We start from the raw sequence: 24302 nt of genomic DNA, 5'->3' as shown, positions 1-24302 counted from the left end.
CATGGCATCCGGTCCCATCACTTCATGGGAAATAGATGGGGAAACAGTGGAAACAGTGTCAGACTTTATCTTTTTGGGCTCCAAAATCACTGCAGATGATGATTGCAGCCATGAAATTAAAAGACGCTTGCTCCTTGGAAGGAATGTTATGACCAACCTAGATAGCATATTCAAAAGCAGAGACATTACTTTGCCAACAAAGGTCCGTCTAGTCAAGGCTATGGTTTTTCCAGTGGTCATATATGGATGTGAGAGTTGGACTGTGAAGAACTCTGAGTGCTGAAGAATTAATGCTTTTGAACTGTGGTCTTGGAGAAGACCCTTGAGAGTCCCTTGGACTGCAAGGAGATCCAACCAGTCCATTCTAAAGGAGATCAGTCCTGGGTGTTCATTGGAAGGACTGATGCTAAGGCTGAAACTCCAATACTTTGGCCACCTTATGCGAAGAGTTGACTCATTGGAAAAGACCCTGATGCTGGGAGGGATTAGGGGTAGGAGGAGAAGGGGACGACAGAGGATGAGATGGCTGGATGGCATCACTGACTTGATGGACATGAATTTGAGTGAACTCCGGGAGCTGGTGATGGACAGGGAGGCCTGGCGTGCTGAGATTCACGGGGTCGCAAAGAGTCGGACATGACTGAGCAATTGAACTGAACTGAACTGAACTACAATGACACGTGATCAAGGAAGTTGGCGTACTTGCTGATGAGCATTTTCAAGATTCTATGTTTCCATAGGATGATGTAAGGAAGTTCAGGACTCTTCACTTGCTAATGTAGAAATGTTGCAAAAGGCATTTCAGAATGATTTTTAGCCACAGGGCCTGAAATATAATTTAATATCCAGAAAAAAAATCAATGGAAACAATATTTTTCATTCATCAAGCATTCATTTAGAGCCTTCTAGACACATACTGTGCCAAGCACCAGGGAAGCATCAGGACTAAGACCCGTTTTCTGAGGTCAAGGAGAGCAAATCTTGCCAGGCTATTTCCTGATTGTCTTGTTCATCAAGATTTCACTGGCGTTCAGATACAAATAGAGATTTTTGATGACCTTCCTGGGTGTCCACTGTGTGCTAGGCCCTGGTTAGACTAGTTTGTGCACATTGTCTGTCGCTGGGTTATATATAACTTGCCTGTACTCCCACCTCCCAAAAACACTGCTCTGGCTGAGGCCAGAGACAAGCACCTTGGTAACTGATCCTCCCTTCACAAGCAGGCCCTGACCCTCACAGCCTCATCCTCTCTCATCCTGGCTTTCTGATCAGAAGTGGAGCTTCGCTTTGTCGTGAAGCCTGGAGCTATGGTGCTTGTGCTTAGTCTGACTCTTTGCAACCCCATGGAATGTAGCCCGCCAGGCTCCTCTGCCATAGAATTCTCCAGGCAAAAATACTAAAATGGGTTGCCATGCCCTCCTCCAGGGGATCTTCGCAACCCAGGGATTGAACCAAGGTCTCTCACATTGCAGGTAGATTCTTTACCATATGAGCCACCTGAGAAGCCCATGAATACTCCCACATTACAGGCAGATTCTTTACTGTATGAGCCACCTGGGAAGCCCATGAATACTGGACTGGGTAGTCTATCCCTTCTCCAGGGGATCTTCCCAACCCCAGAGTTGAACCCAGGTCTCCTGCATTGCAGGCAGACTCTTTACCAGCTGAGCTACAAGGGAAGCTCCAGAAGCTGTGGTATGTACAGGCATCTGAAGCACCTACTTTGTAGAAGATGTGAGGCATTGATTTTTACTCAAGTGTTGGTGAGACGGGGGATAATTTTTATGTTCAAATAAGTATTGATAGATCATGGAGTAAAGTTTGAAATTTGAACAAATTTAAGATTCATTCATTTTTTTCAAAAAACTACTGAATGCCTGCTGTGTGCTAAACATTATCCTAAGCCCTGAGGATTATAAGGTAAATATACAGGAGGAAAAAAAAAAAAATCTCTGCCGTCATGGGGCTCACACTCTAGTAGAAGGATAGACCAAAAAAAGGAAAAAAAGAAAACCCATAACATTTCAGATGCAGACAAGGTCTACGGAGAAAAAGAGAGCAGGGAAGCAGATTTCAAAGCCATGTGCAACTTGCAGAGGACTGCTTCAGGCTTCACCATCTGATTCCTTGGAGCTCTTCCTTTCCTCTGTAGCAAGGTTACCTGGGCAAGGAGGGATGGTGGGAGATAACCAGAAGATAAACTGGTCTAAGAGGTGCATCTGGAGCCCATAGACCCAAGGGGAGTTGATTCAGAGGGAAGGGAGGCACCCAGTGATACCTCATGGCCCAGAACCCACACTCTGTGGGGCCCCAAACAGGGCTTGAGCAGGCTTCTATTGCCATATTTCTACCTCCTCACTCAGCACGATCCCTGCTTGAGTTTCTCAGGTGCCCAGATGGCTGTCCTGGGGGAACTTCTTTCACTGTTCCCTCAATTTCACTCATCAAATTTCATCAGTAATTCCTCAGACTCTACCCAAAACCCTTGCCCTTTTGGCCAAATGCAGCCCTGCTCTGTTACCATCCCACCTCCTATGGTTAGAGAGCTTTCCTAGCCACACACAGTGGTGGTTTCTTATGCCTCACCCTTGCAGGGCAGAGAGGAGAAGGCAAATCAGAGAACAGAGCTTGATGAACACTAGGGTACAGGAGCGGTCCTGCCAAATAGGACAGACATTGCAAGCCATTGGTTCTCAACCTTTACGATGTTTCAAAGTCATGAGTGGGCTTGTTAAAACAGATTTCTGGGCCCCCTTCTCCAAAGTTTCTGATTCAGTAGGTTTGGAATGGAGCTCCTGAAACTGTGTCTGACAGGATCCAGGTGGCAGCGGTGCTACTGATGCTGAGCCCACACTGAGATCCAGGGCTCTAGGCCAGCCAGTGAGGCAGGATGAGTCTGCCTCTGCACCCCAGCCTCCTTTCGGGCCCTTCTCCACCTCTAATTTGTGAACACTTCCCCCCTCCACTTTCTTCCCTTCTTTAACCATCTGATTTTCTCTCTTACTCTAAAAATTGCCTTTGGAGTATGGTCTGAAAAACAATTCTACTAAGTTGCAAATAGTGGTCATAACTATCATCCCTTCCAGGAATATCTGAATTTTGACAGCCAAATACATGCCAAAGCTAAATAAATAAAACTCTGATGGTGGACTTCAGGGGTCAACTAGTGAGTGGTGGCTATGTCTGGGGGCTCAGGGCCTCTGCAACTGTGTAGGTGGCCACTTATCTTACCTCCTGTCGGGGGATGGCTCCCACTCAGTCTGGCTAAGAATTGAAATTCTACATCCCTCTTCTCCAGAAACAGTGAGGCAAAGATGCCACTGCTGAAGAGGAGAACAACTAATGGCAATAATTAAATCCCCCAAGGAGACAGGATTCTCAGTGTCTTTTGTGTTCTGGGAGTGTCTCTTGCTTTGGTGGAAAGAAAGAAAATCCATCGTGACAGGCTCTGGTTTTCCTGTGCTTGGAGCCCCCTGCATGGTTATAGCAGGGTCCGGTTCTTTTCTTTGAAAAATAAAGTGACCAGAATTTTAAAAATTAAGGTCATGGTTCCCACCCCAGGTTTAGAGAGAAAGAGTGGGCGGGTATAAAATGTGTGGGGAGGGGTTCCTAATGAAGAGGCTGGAAAAGAAGGTGCATGGAAGGAGGTCAGCCGTGGCCCAACTGCTCATCTATGCAGAATCTCAGCCCTGAGCACTTGCCTTCCAATCCAAGAGGCATCTCTTGCTCTCACCCAGAGAGAATGAGATTGCTGACAGAGAGGGAGGAGCAGGGTTTTGGGGTGGGCTGAAGGGAGCTGTCCCCTGAAGCTGACCTGATAAGGCCAGCACTGTGGCAGATAGGCAAGCAGCAGCCTGGGAGCCAGGGGTTTAAGTTCTTATTCTTACATGGTGTGGCACAAGTGACTGTGCTCTCCACCACCTACAGAGGAGTTAGCTGAGATGATGTTTAACATCCCTCAGACCCTGAAATTCCGCTACTTCTTCTCCCATCATCTGCCATCAGAGATACTCGGAGTTAGTGTTAGTAAGTGTTAGTGCGTGAGGACCAACTAGAGAGTTCACAGATGACAGTCCTTTTTTTCATCTCTTCTCTTGGCCTCAGGTGAATTACACATGAGGATTACACACAAGGAGATGTCTACTGTAAAGCATGTCTCTGTTCTGCCTTCAGTGGCTATTTCTGGAGTCACATTACACACTGGGAAACCTCCCCATACCCTCCCCTCTGCTCCACCTCCTACCCTGGGCCAAAGGGTCTCATTCCCCAAAGCTGACTCTTGCCATTCTTGTTGGTTTTGCACAAGGAACTCTGCAATGATCCCAGCTGGCTTTGTCTACCCCCTGAGAAATGCCATTCCATGGTGCCCTTGAGGGCTCAGATTGGAAGAAGCAACCAGAGTATGAATTCGTTTTATGACATATAACTTTAGTAACATGCCTATGTAAGTGTGTGTGTGTGTATGCAACATAAAGATTTGCGCTGGAGGTATTATAACATGGCAGTGAGCCATGGAGTCACAGACATCAAGATTTAAATGCTATCTCTGCCACTTATTAGTTATATGACCTCAAAAAAAGTGCCTTCTTTCTAAGCCTCAGTTTACTTATGTGCAAGGTGATCATTATATGCACCCCAAGAATTTTCTGGGAGCCATGTCCTCCCTTCTCAGACTATAAAATTTATTTCAGAGCTAATCAGAAGGTTCCATCTGTGTTGTGAGCATGCATCCTTTCTGGTGGATAGTAGCACTTCTTTCTACTGCTGCTGTCTCATTGGGGATCACCCTCCTGTACCCCCTAACACACATGGGTAGCCAAAGTCCCGCAGATAGGCTGTGGCATCCAAGAGGCCCCTCTTCTCCTGGACCACTGGCCCTTCAGCCTCCATAAGATCACATACCAGGCACAGGCTGATTTCTTTCCTGAAGGATTAAGCCTCCTTCAGGAGAAGGAACTGGAGAAGGAAATGGCAACCCACACCAGTACTCTTGCCTGGAGAATCCCAGGGCCGGGGGAGCCTGGTGGGCTGCCATCTATGGGGTCGCACAGAGTCAGACACGACTGAAGCGACTTAGCAGCAGCAGCAGCAGCAACAGGAGAAGGAACAGAACCTAGAGCACTAGTTTATTTGGACTTTTTCTTGAAACTCACTAGGAAAAACTTTGCTCTTCTTAAGGAGGGTCCTCAGATACCCCCATTCCCATGGATCTCAAGACACTCTGTCCTCTTTGGTCTGTACAAGGCCCTGCTCTACGTTCATTCCCTGTTTTCTTCCATGTACCCCTCTCATTCTCCTTCCCCTACAGGCAATCATGGATTTAATCTATATCTTTTTGTGTATTTCCTGTGATATATATATATTTTTTCATGTAAACTGTGCTGTGTCATATGGACATTCTCTTTTCCCTTCTTCCTCCAGCACTGAGCTTTTTAAATCTATGTGTATTGCTGTGTGCACTTCAGTCGGTTTTCCCCTCTTCTCTTCCCATAACGGACTCTGGGTGACCTTCAGCTTCCTCGCCACAGATAACCACACTGCCCTGAACTTCCTCTGACAGCATGGGTGCCCTCTCCTAATGTGACTCACCTGCTCTCAGGTTTGTCAGCGCTATCTCTGAATCCAAAACACATAAACTGTGCACGCTCTGGATCCTTGTTACCAGGAGGACCCGAGAACACTCAGGTGGCAGAGACATGAGCATTGCTATTTGCGCCCCCTTGTCTCACAGGGCCTTGGGGGAAGGGACTCTAGACCTGTAATCCTGGATAATAGGAGCCTCTTTAGATGTTTTCCTCTCAGGCCTAGTTGTTCCTTCAACTGGTTAACAGTTTAAAAAAGCCTGGAAACAATGGAGTCTAAACCGCTAAAGAGTATATCCCTCATTAGAAATGCATTTATCCTGTCCTGGATGTCATACTGAGGAGAGTTTGGTTTCTTTAGGGGGACGTAAGGGTTTGGAGGAGAAGGCAATGGCAACCCACTCCAGTATTCTTGCCTGGAAAATCCCATGGGCAGAGAAGCCTGGTAGTCTGCAGTCCATGGGGTCACTAAGAGTCGGACACGACTGAGCAACTTCACTTTCACTTTTCACTTTCATGCATTGGAGAAGGAAATGGCAACCCACTCCAGTGTTCTTGCCTGGAGAATCCCAGAGACGGGGGAGCCTGGTGGGCTGCCATTTATGGGGTCGCACAGAGTCGGACATGACTGAAGTGACTTAGCAGCAGCAGCAGCAGCAAGCATTTAGAGAGGCATAGGGAGTCTTGCTGGCATCTCAGAAGAGCTACATTTGATGTTCATGGCTGCTCTGGGATCCTCTGGGGAAGGGCATTGGCCTCAATTAAATTCTCTCATCAGTAATTCCCTTCTAGTCAAGAAAGGCTCAGTGATTTGCCAGTACCTTCCAAAGCTTTAATAGGATTAAATACTGTTCATTGAAAGGTATCTATTATTATTGAGCAAATTTCATAGACTTCCTGACTTTTTAAAAAATCCTTTCATCCTTCTTCTTTGGCTATTTCCTCTGTCAAATTGCCTCTTTTTGGGGGGTCCAGAGGTGTTGCATGAGACTCAAGGGGCACCATACAGGAGCCTTGACTGCCCAGACCTGCATTCATATCCCTGAGCTATTGGCGTGTGCAACTCTGATACTAGCCTGACTTCTCATGGCCTTAGTGTTCTTGTTGAAAAAAATAGGAAGGTGTCAGAGAGTTGAGGCTTTCTGGCTCTTTCTGTTTCTGATTTTACAAAGGTCTCTGATTCCTTGGCATTTCCAAGATGTAGCAACTTCTGCCTTCTTCCTCCCCACATCAACAATGACTGCCAACCATCAAACTGCTGTGACCACAGCCCTTGTGACCCCAATGCTCCATCATTCACTCCTGCCTCTCTAGCCCCCTTCCTTTTCTGAGGCCCCTCTCTATTTCTCACCTCTTTCCCCCTGCTCACTGTTACATCCCTTTGCTCAAGGAATTCCCATCCCTCTCTAGTCTAGTCTAGTCTCCCTCATTGAAATAACAGTTGAAAGCATGCAGGGTCTCTCTCTTTCCCCCCCAACTTTCCCTGTGATCCCACAATTCCCCCAAGGGTTCTTGTCTATTAAGTGGAAGCTGAGTGTACTTTGAAGGCCCTAGAATTTTTGCTTTAGAATCACCCCATATTCTTGAGTATCTTGATAAGGAATAATCTGGGCTACCCTAGAGCTCTCACGATCATGCCAAGATCTCCCAAGCTACCCCAAGATCCTCTATGGCTTCCTCATTAGGTGAGAAGACAGAGACCAACAAATCTCCCCTATAGAAGACTGATATGCTCCTTGACTTTTCTCCAGTCATGTCAAGCTTTGGGGGATTTACTGTCTTCTAAGAGCTGGGCCCTTGTAGCTCAGCTGTAAAGAATCCACCTGCAATGCAAGAGACCCCAGTTCAATTTCTGGGTCAGCAGATCCCCTGGAGAAGGGATAGGCTACCCACTCCAGTATTCTTGGGCTTCCCTGGTGGCTCAGACAGTAAAGAATCTGCCTGCAATGTAGGAGACCTGGGTTCGATCACTGGGTTGGGAAGATCCCCTGGAGGAGAGCATGGCAACCTACTCCATTATTCTTGCTTAGAGAACCCCATGGACAGAGGAGCCTGGTGGGCTACAGTCCATAAGGTCACAAAGAATCAGACATGACTGAGCAACTAAGGACAGCACAAGAGCTGGACAACAAGCTCTGCTTCAGACTCTTTCATGCACCTTTCATTCATCTGACACTGGGAGATAACTCAAGGCTGCCAAGATGAATACACTGAAGAACCCTGACCTTCCAGAACTCACAGTCAGTGGGGACACACAGATGGCCAGAGACCCACAGACAGGCTCTACCCCCTTCTACAGTTCATAGTTTTTTCTCCTGGATTCTGGGGACCAGACAGGTTGGGACTGGGAAGAATTTGACTGAAGCTGTAATTTACCTAAGTTATCATCACTCAACTGCAAAGTTGCTCACAAGTACATTCATTCTAGATATAGTGGCATACACAGCAGAGCAAGAAAATCAATAGGATAAAAAAAGGCAGAGGATTGTGTAGTGATAAATAGGCATGTTTCTCAACTTGCCCTTCTATTGGAGTTTTGTCCTTGCCTTCCTGTCCTCTAAATTTCTCTGCAGTTCACAGGGGATGGTAGGAGTCTGGAAGACAGCCCTGAGAATACTCATCTTAGTACATGTGGGGACCCTACTACGGCTTTGTGTGAACCAAGCAGGAGGATGGCTTTTGTCCTAATGATACCAACTGATATGCTCTTTCAAACTTGGTGTTATCTTGGAACCACATTCATTCATTAGAAATCAATTTTTTAAAGAGTTCTAAAGACTTTCACATTTTTGGTGTCACTAGTAGTCATAACACTAGGCCATACTTTTATGAAGCTTCAGATAAAGAGTAGATACTCAATAATATGGGTAGTACAATTGCCAGTCTATACACAACTACTCAGACATGAGGAGAAAATGTGGGTTTTTTCCTATGACTGACCAAATCTTTCTCATGAATCCTGTCCCTGTTTTACAGTAAAGGGAGTAAAGATAATAGTAACTTACCAATCAATAGTAGCTCAGTCTGTCCCTGTTTTGAGAGACTCAAAGGGCTAGCTGCTTAGAAGTTCTGATGTCTTTCCCCTCCTCCATTCCACCCTAAGATGGTGGCAGTGGCCCTGGAGGTCTTGTCTATCATGTGCTGGCCTCTGGGCCCTGTGTGCTCCTATTGCCGGCGGGGTGTCTGACCAGTTCTGGTTTCCACAGGAAATTTTATGATTCAGTCAGGGCGTGGGGTACCTTGTTGGCTCACACCCTCTGAGTCTCAGTCACTTTCCCCATCGGCCCTAAGGCCTCTGATGTGGTTTCACTCTGCCTTGCTCCACAGAGACCCCTGATAGGCCCACTCGCTTGTGCCTCAGCTACCATCTCTATTTCCCAAGGGGTATCTGGGGATTTAGGGCCCTTGCATGGCACATGATCCTGGAGTGGGGCCTGAAAGCACTGAGGCTGGCCATTTTTTGAAGTGGCCATTTTCAGTTCGTAAAGTGACCTCCTGTTAGTAATGGGGAACAAGCTGATTCCCTCACAGGGGGCCACCATGGAGTGGAAGTTTCCTAAAAAAGCCATCTAGCATCTTCACCCATCTGGATTTCAAACTTGGGGTGGGGGGAGCGGTGAGGTAAACTATAAACTTCCAACCTGATTATTTCCTTCCACAATTTTCATCTCTTTTCCTTCTCCCAGTGCCCACTGGAGCAGGATGGGGAGGATCCCCTCCTCCTCACCTTGTATTATATCCTCCGACTCCCACTGGGCAGCTCTCTCATAGCCTGGCCCTCATAAGGAAAATAGGGCTCTTCTCTCTAAACTATGAAAGTAGTTAGGAGGTAAGTGCCCTCCCCCAGACCCCGGCTTGGCCTTTGATATGGGAGCTACCCGACAACCAGGAACTAAGGATAAAAATATGCTGTTTTACTATTCCCTACACTTCTCCATTACATTTTATATTTATGTATGAGCCCCAGTTCTTCCCTAGATTAGCATGTTGCTTATGAAAACATAAAGATTAGGCTGATATTTTTTTTAATTATTGAAAGTCATGCTGAGGAAGAGGGAGGCAAATGACAAGACATGACCTCTGATCCCAAGGATTGGTTACAAATGTAAACAAGTAACTGACCTGAAACAGGAAATTGCCAGGAGAAATATCAATAACCTCAGATATGCAGATGACACCACACTTATGGCAGAAAGCAAAGAAGAACTAAAGAGCCTCTTGATGAAAGTGAAAGAGGACAGTGAAAAAGTTGGCTTAAAGCTCAACATTCAGAAAACTAAGATCATGGCATCTGGTCCCATCACTTCATGGCAAATAGATGGGAAACAATGGAAACAGTGACAGAATTTATTTTGGGGGGCTCGAAAATCACTACAGATGGTGACTGCAGCCATGAAATTAAAAGACGCTTGCTCCTTGGAAGAAAACTTATGACCAACCTAGATAGCATATTAAAAGCAGAGACATTACTTTGCCAACAAAGGTTCGTCTAGTCAAAGCTGTGGTTTTTCCAGTAGTCATGTATGGATGTGAGAGTTGGACTATAAAGAAAGCTGAGCTCTGAAGAATTGATGCTTTTGAACTGTGGTGTTGGAGAAGGCTCTTGAGAGTCCCTTGGAATGTAAGGAGATCCAACCAGTCCATCCTAAAGGAAATCAGTCCTTAATATTCATTGAAAGGACTGATGCTGAAGCTGAAACTCCAATACTTTGGCCACCTGATGTGAAAAACTGACTCGTTGGAAAAGACTGATGCTGGGAAAGATTGAAGGCAGGAGGAGAAGGGGACGCCAGAGGATGAGATGGTTGGATGGTATCACCAACTCAATGTACATAAGTTTGAGTAAACTCCGGGAGTTGGTGATGGACAGGGAGGCCTGGCATGCTGCAGTCCATGGGGTCACAGAGTTGGACACAACTGAGCAACTGAACTGAACTGAACTGAGGAGTGTGGAGCAACAGCCTATGCAAGAGGGTTTGCAAAGGACTTGGTATGCTTCAGATGTGAGGCAAGTAGAGACAGCATTAAAGTCACAGAGGACTAAGATCACAAGCCTGGATTCAGGAATATGAGGTTTTTGAGGAGTATCTGGTTCCATTTGGTACTTTCTGATGCTAGAACTACAGTTCCAATTGCTCAGTACACATCAGGCCTGGTTTCTAGGTGCTTCCTGGAGTTCAGTGCACTTCATGGGCTGCTGCATGGGTTTGCACTCTATACACCTCACTGGTTTCTAATCAGAAACTAAGTTTATAGAAAAACTTGGCTTTTTCAGAGTTTGCCTTTTGAAAATGGGGCTAAGGAAAAAATGCCTTTTGAAAATTGGGGTAGCCTATGGAATGTCTCTGGAAGTTACCTCTCCTTTCCCCCAGCAAATGGATCCCTTACCCATCCTCACCATTGCCAGCAGGAGCAATAGCTATAGTGTCTACTATTGTGGGTTATGGAGAGCCAACAGGGTTCCATGTCAAGGGGAGTCCAGGAAGAGAGATGATACACTCTCTAGGAGCTGATCGTGAGGCTGGAAGGCCCCAGGTACTCGGGGGGCATGTTAATGCAGAAAATATTTATTAGGTGCCCAGGGACGGGGGAGCCTGGTGGGCTGCTGTCTATGGGGTCGCACAGAGTCGGACAAGACTGAAGCGACGCAGCAGCAGCAGCAGCCCTCTATAAACTGAGCTTTGTTCTAAGCATTGAGAAGAGTGGTGAGAGAGACACAGGAAAGGGCTCTGCTCTTCATTACATTCATAGAGAATGTAAACAATAAAAAGTAAGAACTATAAGAACTGTAAAAATATAAGAGACTAGTAAGTGCAACACAAAATATCACTTTAGAGTGATAGGGTGAAGAGAAGCAGAGCGGCCTCTTTGGAGGAGCTAGTCAGAAAAGTTCAGCAACTGTTTCTTGTGGGTATCTGAATTGAACACCAACAGCCCTTTAATTGTTACTGGAGTAAATTGTGTTCATTGTTTCCACATGCCCTGGAGCATTTATATGTATTATTTTTGACATCCACAGTTTATTAAGTATAGCAATAATTTAATAGCAGGCCACACATCTTGTTTTCTTCTAAGCTTTATTAGATTGGATTACGATAGCTTTGTCTACTTCTAGTTGAAGTGGATAGAGTGAAAGCGGTTGCTTCTTTGGCTCAAACTGCAAACCAGCCTGACAACCTTGCCTAGAGAGCAATTTCTATGAAGGAAAAAAATGAGGGAAGCAATCAATTCATTAAAGGATGACTCAGAGGAAAGGAAATGGGGGTATTGGATACAGGGAATATAGACCATAAGTTGTGAGCAATCTTCTCATTTATAGTTGATGGGAACATTATGCCTCCTTTCAAGTCAGTCATTTTACAGAGCTAATGATCAGTCATGGGTCATTTCCCCCCTAAAAAGCTCTTTCTGTGTCTCACAGGGTCCTCAAGAATGCACAATGCTCAGACACTAAGAAAGAAAGTCTAATGGTAACACCCAAAAACAATAAGAATATCAGCCATTGTAAGGTTTCTGAGACTTTAGAGAAAGAATCACCAATAAAAGAGTAAGAAAGCCCAGGGGAAAGGTCAGCTCGTGTCAATCAGAGGATGGCCTGGCACTGAGTAGACAGGTGCAGCCATTTTTTTTCCCAGGAAGGACCACCAGTCAGCTCTGCTCCATAATTTAAGCACCATTGACTTGTCCATGACATTCAAGTATTTCTGAAGATTGCATTAAGATTTTGAAATAAGCAGCTTCAGAGCATTTTACCCCAACTGACCAAATCCAATGGCGATCAGAATGTTATATAGAAATAAAAGGAGATAAACAATATTTCTTAAACCTCATTATCCTTTTGATAAACCAACTCCTTTCTGCTCAACATTTTGTTGAATTTTCTTTTTATCTATGGTGAGATCAGTAATTTTAAGTATTATTTCTTAAAGTTTTCATTACCAGCAAGAGCCTTAATAAGTAAATAGTCACCCCATGCTTAATAGCTCAAACTCACAATACCAGATGAGAAGGATCTGATGCTTCCTTTTTGTTCTCTCTGAGAGAGGGAAGGTTCACTATGATGCCAAAGGGGGAAATCCAGGTGAGGAGTTGTAAAATCTATCTTCTAGTAGGAAGAGACCCTTGTATTGTGGTATTTTAGAGGACTAGAGTCCTTAAAGCCAAGCAGAAGGAGGAGAGCTACTTTTGTGGGAGAGCTGGGAGAGAGGACAGAAGTGTTGGCTGGAAGAAGCCACTTTCTTCATGCTATTGGAGTCAGTCAATAATAGGAACAGCCCCTGTTCAGCAGGGGCTCAGAGAGCTAAGGCTCCAAGTGCCAGAACTGCCATGTTGGAAATGGAATTGATTACACATGTTGGAGTAGTGGCACACAAGCCCTCTCCTAGGACCAACACTATCCCCTTCTCAGACAATCTACTCCACCTGTCCCTACTAAGACCTCTCGTCACCCACTCCCTTACCCTCTGCCATAGCTAATAGGACCATGAGAAGACAGGTGACCCCAGCTGGACCAATCCGATGCTTGCTCCTGGGAACAGGGAGGTGGGTCTCAGAAACAGCAGGTTTCTGCCAGCAGCTTGAACTCTAAGTTGGATATGAAACTGGGATTGGGGCACCCGTGTTTGGACATAGGTCTGAACAAGGTGAGCTGGGAAAGATAATAATGAAAGCCAAACTTGCAAAGTACCAGACACTGTTTAAAGAACTTTATTTATGTGAGTCACTTAATCTCACAACAATCCTACAAGGTAATTACAATTAGTTTCTTCATCCCCACTTTATAAATGAGAAAACTGAAGAACAGAAGCTTAAGGAACTTGTTCAAGGTCATGAGCAATTAAATGGTGGAGCTAGTATTTGAATCTAGTCATCTTGACTTCAGAGAGTGTCCTTAACAATATGCTCTCTGGAGGGAGGGAGGGGGTGTGGGAGGAGGAGAAAGAGATGAGAAATGTGCCCTAAAGAGTTAGATATAAGAGGCAATAGAGCTCTAGAATGGAGAAGGAAATGGCAACCCACTCCAGTGTTCTTGCCTGGAGAATCCCAGGGACAGAAGGGCCTGGTGGGCTGCCGTCTTTGGGGTCGCACAGAGTCAGACACGACTGAAGCAACTTAGGAGCAGCAGCAGAAGCAGAGCTCTAAAAGACAAAGACTTGAAGAGCCAAACCAGTCTGGCTCTCATCAACTGTGCCATTTCTGGCATCATTCTTATGAAGCCTGGCCTCACTTCTGCTTTTGGTTCCACCAGATCCCTCTATTTCTAATCATATTTCTTTTTTACTTAAGCCAGTTTGAATAGGTTCTGTTCATTGCAACCACACAATCTCTGACTCAATAAATTAAAATAGGAGGGAACATTTTCCAACAGGGGGTCTGAAATTAGATAGAATTGTGTGTTATGTTAGTCAGCTAGAGAAGTATGTGAGAAATGTTTTAATTTTGCTCTTTCTTAAATTCACACAGTATACTAAGCAGGGATGATCTAACTGCTTTAATAACCAAGATTAAATGTCATACAAAAGTATGATTTAGAAAAGGAAGTACAGGCAATTCCCTGGTGATCCAGTGATTAGGACTCTGCTCTTTCACTGCTGAGGGCATGGGTTCAATCCCTGGTTTGGGAACTAAGATCCTAGAAGCTGCGCAGCTGCAGCCAAAAAAAAAAAAAAATAGAAAAGGGAGTACAGTCTCTGCCCAATGACTGGATTAGTATTGATTCAATCATGGCTTCACTTCCACCTTTGGAATTTAAATTACAGGGATAGCTTTTTGGAATGGCAGTAAACCAGGTATCAACCAGTCAGAAAAATGGGTATAGATGATGGATTCTTAATCAGTCTTAATTTTTGTTTCTTAATGTGTTCTCCATTGCTGCATTACGAATCATCTCCCAAGACTCAGTGGCTTAAGAAACTACCATGTATGTATTCTCTCTCATAGTTTCTGTGGATCAGGAATTCAGACAGGACAAAGCAGGGATGGCTTGTCTTTGGGCTACCTTCTCTAGGACTTCAGTTGGGAAGATGTGAAGTCTGGGAGGCTCTAACCATCTGAGCTCATAAGCTTTTCCACTCATAAGTCTGGCCATTGTTGCTGGTTATTGGCTGGGCCTTTCCCCAGGCTGTCTTCCAAAATACCTACATGTGACTTCTCCACATGGTTTCTCCACCTGACCTAGTTTGATTTTCCTCACAGCATGGCTGCTCAATTCCAGGAATGAGCATCCCTGGAGAGAACCAGGTGGAAGCTATATCACATGTTATGATATAGCCTTGGAAGTTACACAGCATCCTTTCTGCCATGGTCACAAGACTGCTATGTTTAAGAGGTGGAGATACAGACCCCACCTATTGAGGGGAGAAATGTCAAAGTCACATAGTAACAAGATTACCTGGGATGGGAGATATTGTTGTAGACATATTTTGAAAACTAGCACAGAGATAAAACATAATGGCAAATGTTGATTTTTAAAATGGGCATGTAGTAGAAGTCTATAAGTCCCCAACTTTTTTGAAAAGCAGGATATTAAGTAAATTCCTAAGTGGCTTGATTGAAAATTTCATCACTTGAAAGGAACAGGTGACAAGGGAAAGTGATTATACAGACTGGATTCTGCCAGCAAAGAACTGTTAGTGATGCAAAACTCACAGGAGTTTTGAAGAGAGTGCTCATCCCATTCAAGCAGGACAAGTCACATGCATGTCTTCAGACTTACAGACGAAGAAAGCAGACTTCAAAAAGTTCAAAACAGATGATCTCATGGTGAGAATCTCTGAAAGGGAGTATGGCTAAAAAAAGGATGGTTCTAAAAACAAAATTCAGAGCCTAAAATTGTGAATGATCCTGATGAGGAAGAAAAAAAAGACATCCAAAGGAAACAGCATTTCTGCTGATGAGTTCTGATTTTAAGAGGGCACACACACAAAGATGGGAGGAGGGGCACAAAATCAAGGATGTGTATAGAATGACACAAAATTTTAAGAATGTCAGAGGCAAGAAAAAGCACACAAAAAAGTTGAGGTTTTGAAGGTTGGGCAAGCTAAATAACCAAGAAGATTCTTCTATGTGTAGAACAACAGGGAAAGAGCGAGCATAATCTGTTTCTAAGCCCACTGTGTGGTCTGCTAAAACATCTAGAGTTACCCTACTAGTTAACACAATGCACACTTAGAAAATACAAATTTGTAAAACTTCCTTCAGTTGACAGAAAGAAAGCAGAATGCCTTTACTGCTATTTTGCTTTCTCCTTCACCATTATGGACTTTCAAATTTAGGATAACCATGTCCTGCACTGCTTAGGACAGGCCCAGTTGTACCTGTGGCCAGAAGGGATTACTAATAGTGTTCTATGTCATTCTCAGAAATGTTCGTATTTGAATACTGGACAAGATAGGACAGAGATGGCAATATATTTTACTAGCCCCAGAGCAAAATTATAACGTGGAACCCCTTGTTCAAAGAGCAGGAAAAAAGGTACTGTTAAAGGTACTATAATATAAAACTTTTTCCTTTCTTCTACAGTTTCTCTTGATTGTGTTTTTTATTTTACATTGTTCTAATTAAAATTTTTATTAATATGAAATTTACCTTTTATATTTATATTGTATAATGCCCATTTAAATGCAATATAAGAGCATTTGACTAGTGTTTGGAACCACCAAAATTATACTATTCACATTTTTTAGTTTGTGTGTAAATGTTTATCCTATTCTTAATAGAGGAAATACTGCAAAAAAAAAAAAAAACAACCAGGCTTAACTGTTTTTTATTTAACCTTTTGACACTCACACATTCTACCAGCACTCTTTACCTTCAGCTTATTGATGAGAAAGAATGGATGGAAAGGAAAAGGAGCAATGGATTGTCCTCACTGCCCCTTTTCTTCTGTGTCAGGATATTCAGCGCAAGTGATTGGCTACAGGGATGTACCTTGAGTAAGAAAGGATATGCTAGAATTCCTTGGTCATTCGTATTTCTTAAATTACCTTCTTGGGCATACAAAGAAAGTTCTGGTTCTAAAGGAGAATGTGGTTTCTCAGATCTATTATCAGCCTGCTCATTCAGTCATAGATGTAACACGCTTACATCTCACCCTGAGCCTGGATGAATTCCATACATCATGGATCCAGTAGCATTCTGTACTCACAGGCTTCATGAGCCTGCACTTGCAAAACACAAGCTCAAAGATAAAATCAAGAATTGCAAGACAGCGATAAGGTACCTTAAACCACGGTCATATGCCCCTGAAGCCCCTGGATAAGAAAAGGATTGTGTATAGTTTCTTGAACTTGAGCATGCATCAGAATCCTGTGGAGGGCTTGTTAAAGCACAGATTGTTGGATACCACCCCAGAGTGTCTGATTCAGTAGGCCTGAGGTGGGGCTCAAGAATTTGCGTGTTTAACATAGTCCCAGGTGATGCTGATGCTGTTGGTCCTAGGATCACACTAGAAGCACCCTAGTTGAGACCAGTGTGTCTCTCATTTGATTATGTGTATCAGTCACCAGGATATCTTGTTAAAATGCAGCTCTTATTAAGCAGCTTGGGGGTGGGGCTGGTACTGCAGGTCTCTGGTCCCACTTTGAGTGGCAAGTGTCTAGAGTAGGTTCTGAGTACTGCTCCAGGAGGAAGACGGGCTGGGACTTGAAATGGGCTTTAAAGCATGGATGCGTGTGTGCTCAGTCGCTAAGCAGCGTCTGACTCCTTGCCACCTCGTGGATTATAGCCTGCCAGGCTCCTCTGTCTGTACGATTTCCCAGACAAGAATATTGGAGTGGGTTACCATTTCCTTCTCCAGTAGTAAATGCTTAAATGAAGACAGGGGCAGGACAAAGGGGACTATGCAGAGAGAGGAAACAAGAGCAATGAGTAGAGGAATTTGGCAGGAGCAGAGGCAATTATTGGAAATAGGGAACTGAGGTTGGAAGACTGCAGAGGAAAGGCCAGAATGCAGAGGGTCCTCAGGGTTGAATGCCCTCCTAGGAGTGGTAGTTCTGGAGAATATGCCTCCACCAATATCCCCAAACAATTCTCCATACCCATTGTCATTAAACCCTAATCAGCCAGTCAAACTAGCAGTCCCCAAGGGACCAAACACTTCAAAATTTAATTCCTTTAGGGGCATCTTATGTTGAGCTCTAAGGTAGCAGAAGCCCGAGTAAGAATATCTGGTTTCAGGATCTATCTTGGGTTTGGTGACTCTGGGTGAACTCTGGGTGAATCGGGTATATCCGGATTCTCTGTAGTTTCTCTGTAGGGGTAGTCTTAGATGATCTCTCAAGTCCCTTTAAACAAAAAGATTATGTAATTTTGGGAAACTGTGTTCCACCCCTCTCAACACCCCTACCATGAGGGTCCACCCTAATGAAACCCCAGTGTGCAGGGTCAGGACTAAATAGAAGTGGGGAAAGTAGGTTGGTGCTTCCAGAGGAAGAGGAGCTTCATGGTCCTCCTGTTTCCAATCATAGTGTCTCTTTACAGGATTAGGCACTGAGTCCCCAGGGATGGAGGCATGGCCTGCCCTCAAAGGAGCATTCTTAAGAAGTTTACCTTGACTGTTAAGACCTAAAGAAGATCCAGGAGTGACCAGGAAAAGGTAGGGGGTAGCACTGAAAACAAACCACTAAACAGATGAAGCTGTGAACTAAAGTGATGAAACACGCCGTGCAGCTACTTCCCACCTCCTGCTCTGCTCACTGCTACCCAGACTCAGGTTTTCAGGGGACCTTCCAGTGGCCTGGGAGGGCACTGCTGCTTGAGTTTACTATGGGTGGGAAGGAAAGGAAGGTCAATGACCAATAAATAAACCTGATTCTAGCAATTTGTAGATATTAACTAAAACTATGCACAAAAGATCAAAAAATTTCAATTGGAAGGCTGGAAGATGGACTAAGTTTATCTCCTCCTCTGCAAGAACAGAGACAGGGCACCCCTGCTTTTGTTTGGCTCAGTTCCTATCATCAAGAAAAGGCTCCAGGTCTTGTCCCCACCCCCCAGGGAGGTGGGTAAGCCCACTTCTCTGAGGTTTTTAATTCCTGGATAATCCTTTCCTTCCGTGCCAGGTGGGGGGTAGGGAGACCCTCACATCCAAATCTTTGATCTGGGTTGCAGAAAAAGAGAAACACTTCTATAAAACTGTCAGGAAGATGGGACGGGGCCTTGAAAGAGGAGTTGTAAATGGGTAGTTCACCTTTGATCAGTCGCCTAGATTTTTTTATAGCCTAGGATTATGGGTTTAGAAGAGCCTTTCGTGTGTCCCCATAGGAACCATGTGACTTAAGAACAATTAGATTATTCTAAAAGTTTAGAGACATTGTGCACAAAGGACTTTCATTTCCATTAAAGAAAAACAGAAAACATCAGCCAAACCATGAAGTTGATCCCAGAGCTAGTAATAAACTAGAAACCCAGCCTGTTTTGTTTTTCCCTGTAATAGGATACTCTGGTCTAGCAATTCCACTAAAATCTATTCACTGACAAGGGTAGGAGATATATTTTTATTCCCCACTCCCCACCCCCCAGATAAAAGAAACAAAGCATTTGCTGTTTCTCATCGTTAAATTTTTATTTCAAGCTATATAAAATATCAGAAAAGCAGAAACTTAACAGTGAGACTTTTTTAACTTGAGTACAAACAGATAATAGGGCTGACTGCTGATTTCCAGTTAATTCATGTGTGTGGTCAAATACTTCATAGAAAGACTAATTCATTATAGCTATGTCAGTCTGTATGTTTCTATGAGTGTCTCTCTCTCCTCCCACCCCAATACCACATGAAGAGGAAGAAAGTTTACAATCTGTTTGTCTTCAAATCCGGTCAGCAAGAGATCTCATCTTGGCTAGGAAATATAAACAGCTTCATGTCAGTGCTTAGGGAAAGTTTGCGATTTGGGGGAAGGAAGAGACTCTTCAGATGTTCTCAGCCCTTTAGCCTGCACCCTCCTGCTTGCTTCCTGAGCTGTCCTCTCCCAGGCAACGTGACTGTGAGCCCCCCAACTACATTGGTGGCTGCACCTCAGAAATGTCCCATTTCCTGAGGCAGCCCTGGCTTCCTCTGCTTGCGCATCAGCCCGGAGTCAAAAGCCCTGTCTCTCCGGAGCTGGCAGGTTTGCCTGGCATTCACTGCACCTAAGCTGCTACCCAGACCTAGCGCAAGCCCAGTACAGTCACCGGGAACAATCTCTTCCCCTCTAGCCTTTGTTATACAGCTCTAGCTGCCCACCTCCCTTTCCAGGACCCTTGACTCCTTAGGATGGAAGCAGAATCCGCTAGTCCATTGGCTGGCACTGAGCCACGACACTGAGAAAGGGCTTCCACCTCTTCTGCAGGAGATCTAGCCCTAACTATAGAATTACCAGTATATTGTCATCCCTGAGAGGGGATAGCAGGCAACTGGTAGACAGGACAGTCTTCCTGACAGTGAGAGAGCTGTCAGTGTTAGAAGCCGTCGTCATTGCTAAACAAGGCTCTGGTGTCTGCACGGGAGGCCCCAGAGCTGGAGAAGCGGACACCAACTACAACCTCAGGGCAGAGCCCTGAACTGATTGGTGGCTGATGTTAATGGCAAGGGATGGGGTCGTCTTCACGGGAGCTGATCAGGGAGGTCCTCATAAAGAGAAATATTTAAAACTTGAGATTTTCCATTTTTGAATGATTTTTCTCTTCTTCCCTGTCCTCAGCTACCCATGCACACAGACACATACACCACAATTTCTTCTTCCCCTCATGATTATCAACAAGCACCAGTGATTTTTTTCTTGCTTTTTCTGCTCAATAGTGCATAGTTTTCAAGGGTGCAAATAAGGAATTATGTGAGTTCCAGATGTTTTCATATGTATTGAAATATTCAGCACCTGTGTCCTTATGACCCCAAAATATCTCCTCAGAGTAGTTAAAACCTCAGACAGTTTGAGACAAATCCATCTAACATATTTATTTGTTAATCCAACAAGTAAGTACTGAGTGCCTTGCATGTGGAAAACAGGAACTATCCAGGGAGAAGAGAACAAGACATGGACAGCTGTTTGGTGATACGAAGAGGAGCCCTTGGTGGGGATTCATCAGATTCTCACATTCTTGCCATTGCTTCAGCTCTTTAAAGAGCCTCCACGGGTTCTCACTTTGGCCTCAGCTCTCAGGCTGTCAGCGCATATCTGGTAGACACTTGGTTTGGGCTTGTAGGCTGGAGATTGGGCATCATTTCTGCTCACTCTCATCACAAGAGGATCTACGTGCATGTCGTAATTTTACATCCTTTCTGCTGGAGGTTATTGGTTATCTTAAGCCTGTGGCTGGGAGAGTGGGTTCCAAGATGGCAGGCTCTCCAAGGGTCAGTAATGATGGACAGTGAGAAGGACAGAGTGTCCAGTCCTGTGGGGAAGAGAGTAGTAGTGTACACTAGAAAAAGTGAGTGCTTTTTAGAGACTATTGTTCCTGTTGTGTCCAGACTCCCCTGTGCTTAACAGAAGTGGAAACTGGAGCCCTGCTAGGTCTGCCATAGGAGAAGGTATTCTGCCAGACATCTATGACAGGATGGAGGGGTGGGGAAAGGGATAAGCACTGAGCCCCATTCCAAGGGGACTTGCCGAGTGCAGGGGACAAAGCTGAGCATAAACTGGAGGGAAAGGCTGCTCCAAGGGACAGAAGCAAAGGCCTTCTATCCAAGGTCTTTCTCAAGCCTGGGGGCCCAGTGGGATCAGCCTCTCAGATTCTCACCCAAGAACATCTTAAAGGCCCTGAGCCACCGTTGGCAGTTTCTCAGTCTCGCTGACTTGGAATCCTTACCCAGGGATCTTTTCACAGCTTTCTGCTATTAGCTATCCCTCAGATATGTGTACTCTCTGCAACTGACAGAATGCCAGCCCCTGGAGGAGCTGGGAACCCAAAGAGATTCAAGGATGCCTCATTGTTATCCAAGGCAAACTTTAATGTGTAGATTCCAACTTGATAGGTAAATCAAGAGAAAAACTGACAGTATTCACAAAACATTGGTAAATTCTTATGATGTATGCATTCCATTTTTATTGGGGGGGGTCAAGAAATACTTGCTGAGCACCTGCTTAATGAACTCATTCTCCTCCTCCTTCCCTCAGCCCTCCACTTCTGAGTGAAGCCTTCCTCGCTCCTTCCTAATCCTTAATATTTACTGTCTCCCCATCACAGCCCCTCACTGCCCTGGAAACTTGGAAACCTCGTTTTTCTCCTCCACTGCACTGTTAGCTTTCTGGTGACTTGTCCTTCTTTCCTGTCTCTCTCTGCCTAGTGCTTCAACAAACACAGAGCAAGGGTCTATATTAAATGCTTGTCAGGCCAGCGAATGAATGAGGGGATGGATGAAGGCATATAAAGCTGCATATGCTAGTGATGTCAGGTGACTGGGCAGACACTGATGACCAGTCTGGCATCAATGCGCCAGGTGCCCCCTTTGTGCTGGGAGGACATCACCACTGGTCGTTCACCTCCCTCCCAGCCAGAAAGTCTTCTTTGTCCCTTGGGCTTGCCCTTGGTGGTTGTGGGTCCTCCTACATGTTCAGGGCTTTGCCAAGCACAAAATGAATGCTGCTTCAGATGGCACCCTCATCAGTTTATGTTCAAATTGCCTTCTCCCCCAAAACTCAAATTGTCTTTTCTTCTTCCTGAGGTATAATAATCCCCGCAACAGATTGTTTCCTGTTCTATAAAATGACTCCCTTCTGCTCGCCACATCCCCACCATGGCATTATACCTTCTCTCCTGTTTCTTTTGCAAATAAGCTTTCTTGTACCTGAGCACAGCCACTAGCTGACCCTGGAGCCCCTTGCCTGGCAACTCAGCATCCATTGGCTTTGTAGACAGATGATAAAAGAGGAAGGTCGACCCTATCTCGTCACGTGCAGTCCACTCGCTCCCTGCTGCCTTCCAGGGACCTCTGCTCCCGGACTGTTTAGCCTGGGTAGTCTCTTCATCTAATTTCCTAGCAAACTTGAACTAGACAATTAAAAATTCAATTAGAGAATTGGGAGGGCTGCACGCTGTCCCAGGAGGATTCACTTCATTCTGAACCTCTTAGCCTAGGAAGATCACCCTTTCCCAGACCGCGCTCTTGGTGGAGTACCTATATCTGGGAGGGCACCAGTCACTTGTGATCATCCACTGAGGAGAAACAGTACTGAAGTGGGGATGGGTGGGTGACTCATGTTGGACAAAGAAAGAAAGAAGACTCTGGGGTGGGTGGGAACCAGGGCAGGATTCAAAGGAACCAGCCCACCAGAGGGTCTCACCTGTGCAAAGCCACACGCATGTAGGCTCTGGGTGTTCCTACTCAGGGTTAATATTGAAGGAAGCATGTTCTAGGAGGGATGGAGATTATAATACCTACACATTTGCAGTACATACATGCCTGTGTACACACACACAGCATCAAACAGTACCCCAGGCTAGAAACCCAAATGGGATTAAGGTGTTTGGGCTGCTTATCCTGTAGACTGCCCCTGCTCAGTAGTGTAGGCGTTAGGAGGAGATGCTGGTGACATTGGGAAGGAAATCGGGTTAACAGGCTATGTATGACCTAGGGCAATGCCATGTGAGGAAAGTGTCAGATAGCAAACTGTTGGCTACATTCACCTTCCCCTGTCTCCACTCTGCTTTCTGCACTGAGAGAGGACCACAGCCACAGGGGTTCCATGTCCTCTGGCTTCTGATTGCTTTTAGCCAATGGACAACCTCAGAGTTAGAGGGAAGGAGGAGAGAGAAATGAGGTATTTATTTCCCCGGCTCCATCCTGTGACATGGCCTCAATCTGGCGCTTTCCTTCCTTTCAGAGCATCCCAGCTCTGTACAGCTCTCTCTTCTGGTTTTGAGGCCCTCTCCCTCTCCTTATCTCGTCAGACTCAGGGATGGCAGCAGCTCTGCTCTGCTAGCCCTGGGTTTCTAAACTGTCCTTTGTGATTGTCCCATACTCCACCCTGTCTTTGCTAATTAGCCCCTTTATAAATAAAACCTCCTTGAATTATCCTAATTTGACTGTCTCCTGTAGGAATCCTGACCGATATAGACAGAAAATCATATTTCAGTAAGATCCCCATTTTGTTTAAAACAGAAATACTGTCAGGAGCTCAGCTGAGCTGGAAGAGCAAGCCGAGCTGTCAGGTGTCAGAACAGCTGATTGAAGCAACAATGAGCCAAAATGAAAGTAACAGTGAAGCCTTTAATCACTTGCCGTGATAGTATAAGCAGGAGGCTGAACCCGAGAAGGCGCTAACTTCCTCCTGTTTCATTTTCCCCATGAAATGACACCTTGGTAGAGGCCCAGGTGGATCAGCACTGATGTGGGCTGATCTCAGTGTTGAAGGGGTCCTGAAAAAGAGGCTCTGGCAGCTTTACAGACCCTAGAGTGGGGGAGGGGAGAACTGAGAGTGGATGTGTACCGAGTCCTGAGTCCCCGTGGGGAGAAGTGGCAAGGCCCCCACTCCACACAGAGGTCTCAGCTGAGGTGCCTGGAAGACCTCCGCCCAAGACGTCAGGGAAGGAGACCTGGGCATGAAGACACCAGGGTTAGGGATGTAAATAAATGAAGGGCTTGACTGGCCAAGAGGCCTGAGACTAGGCTGCGACTCTCTCTACAGAGACTGGGATGCCCGAGCTGCGTGCGGAGCCTGGGGCCAGGACCACAGCTTTCCTGGTGTGGCTGCCAGGGAAAGCCTTGCCTGGGGATCAGGCCTGAAAAATCACACATGGGTTTGT

The sequence above is a fragment of the Bubalus bubalis genome, chromosome 1, assembly GCF_019923935.1.
Source record: "Bubalus bubalis isolate 160015118507 breed Murrah chromosome 1, NDDB_SH_1, whole genome shotgun sequence".
Lineage (NCBI taxonomy): Eukaryota > Metazoa > Chordata > Mammalia > Artiodactyla > Bovidae > Bubalus > Bubalus bubalis.
The sequence above is the reverse complement of the archived record's forward strand: the minus strand, read 5'-3'. Positions refer to the sequence as shown.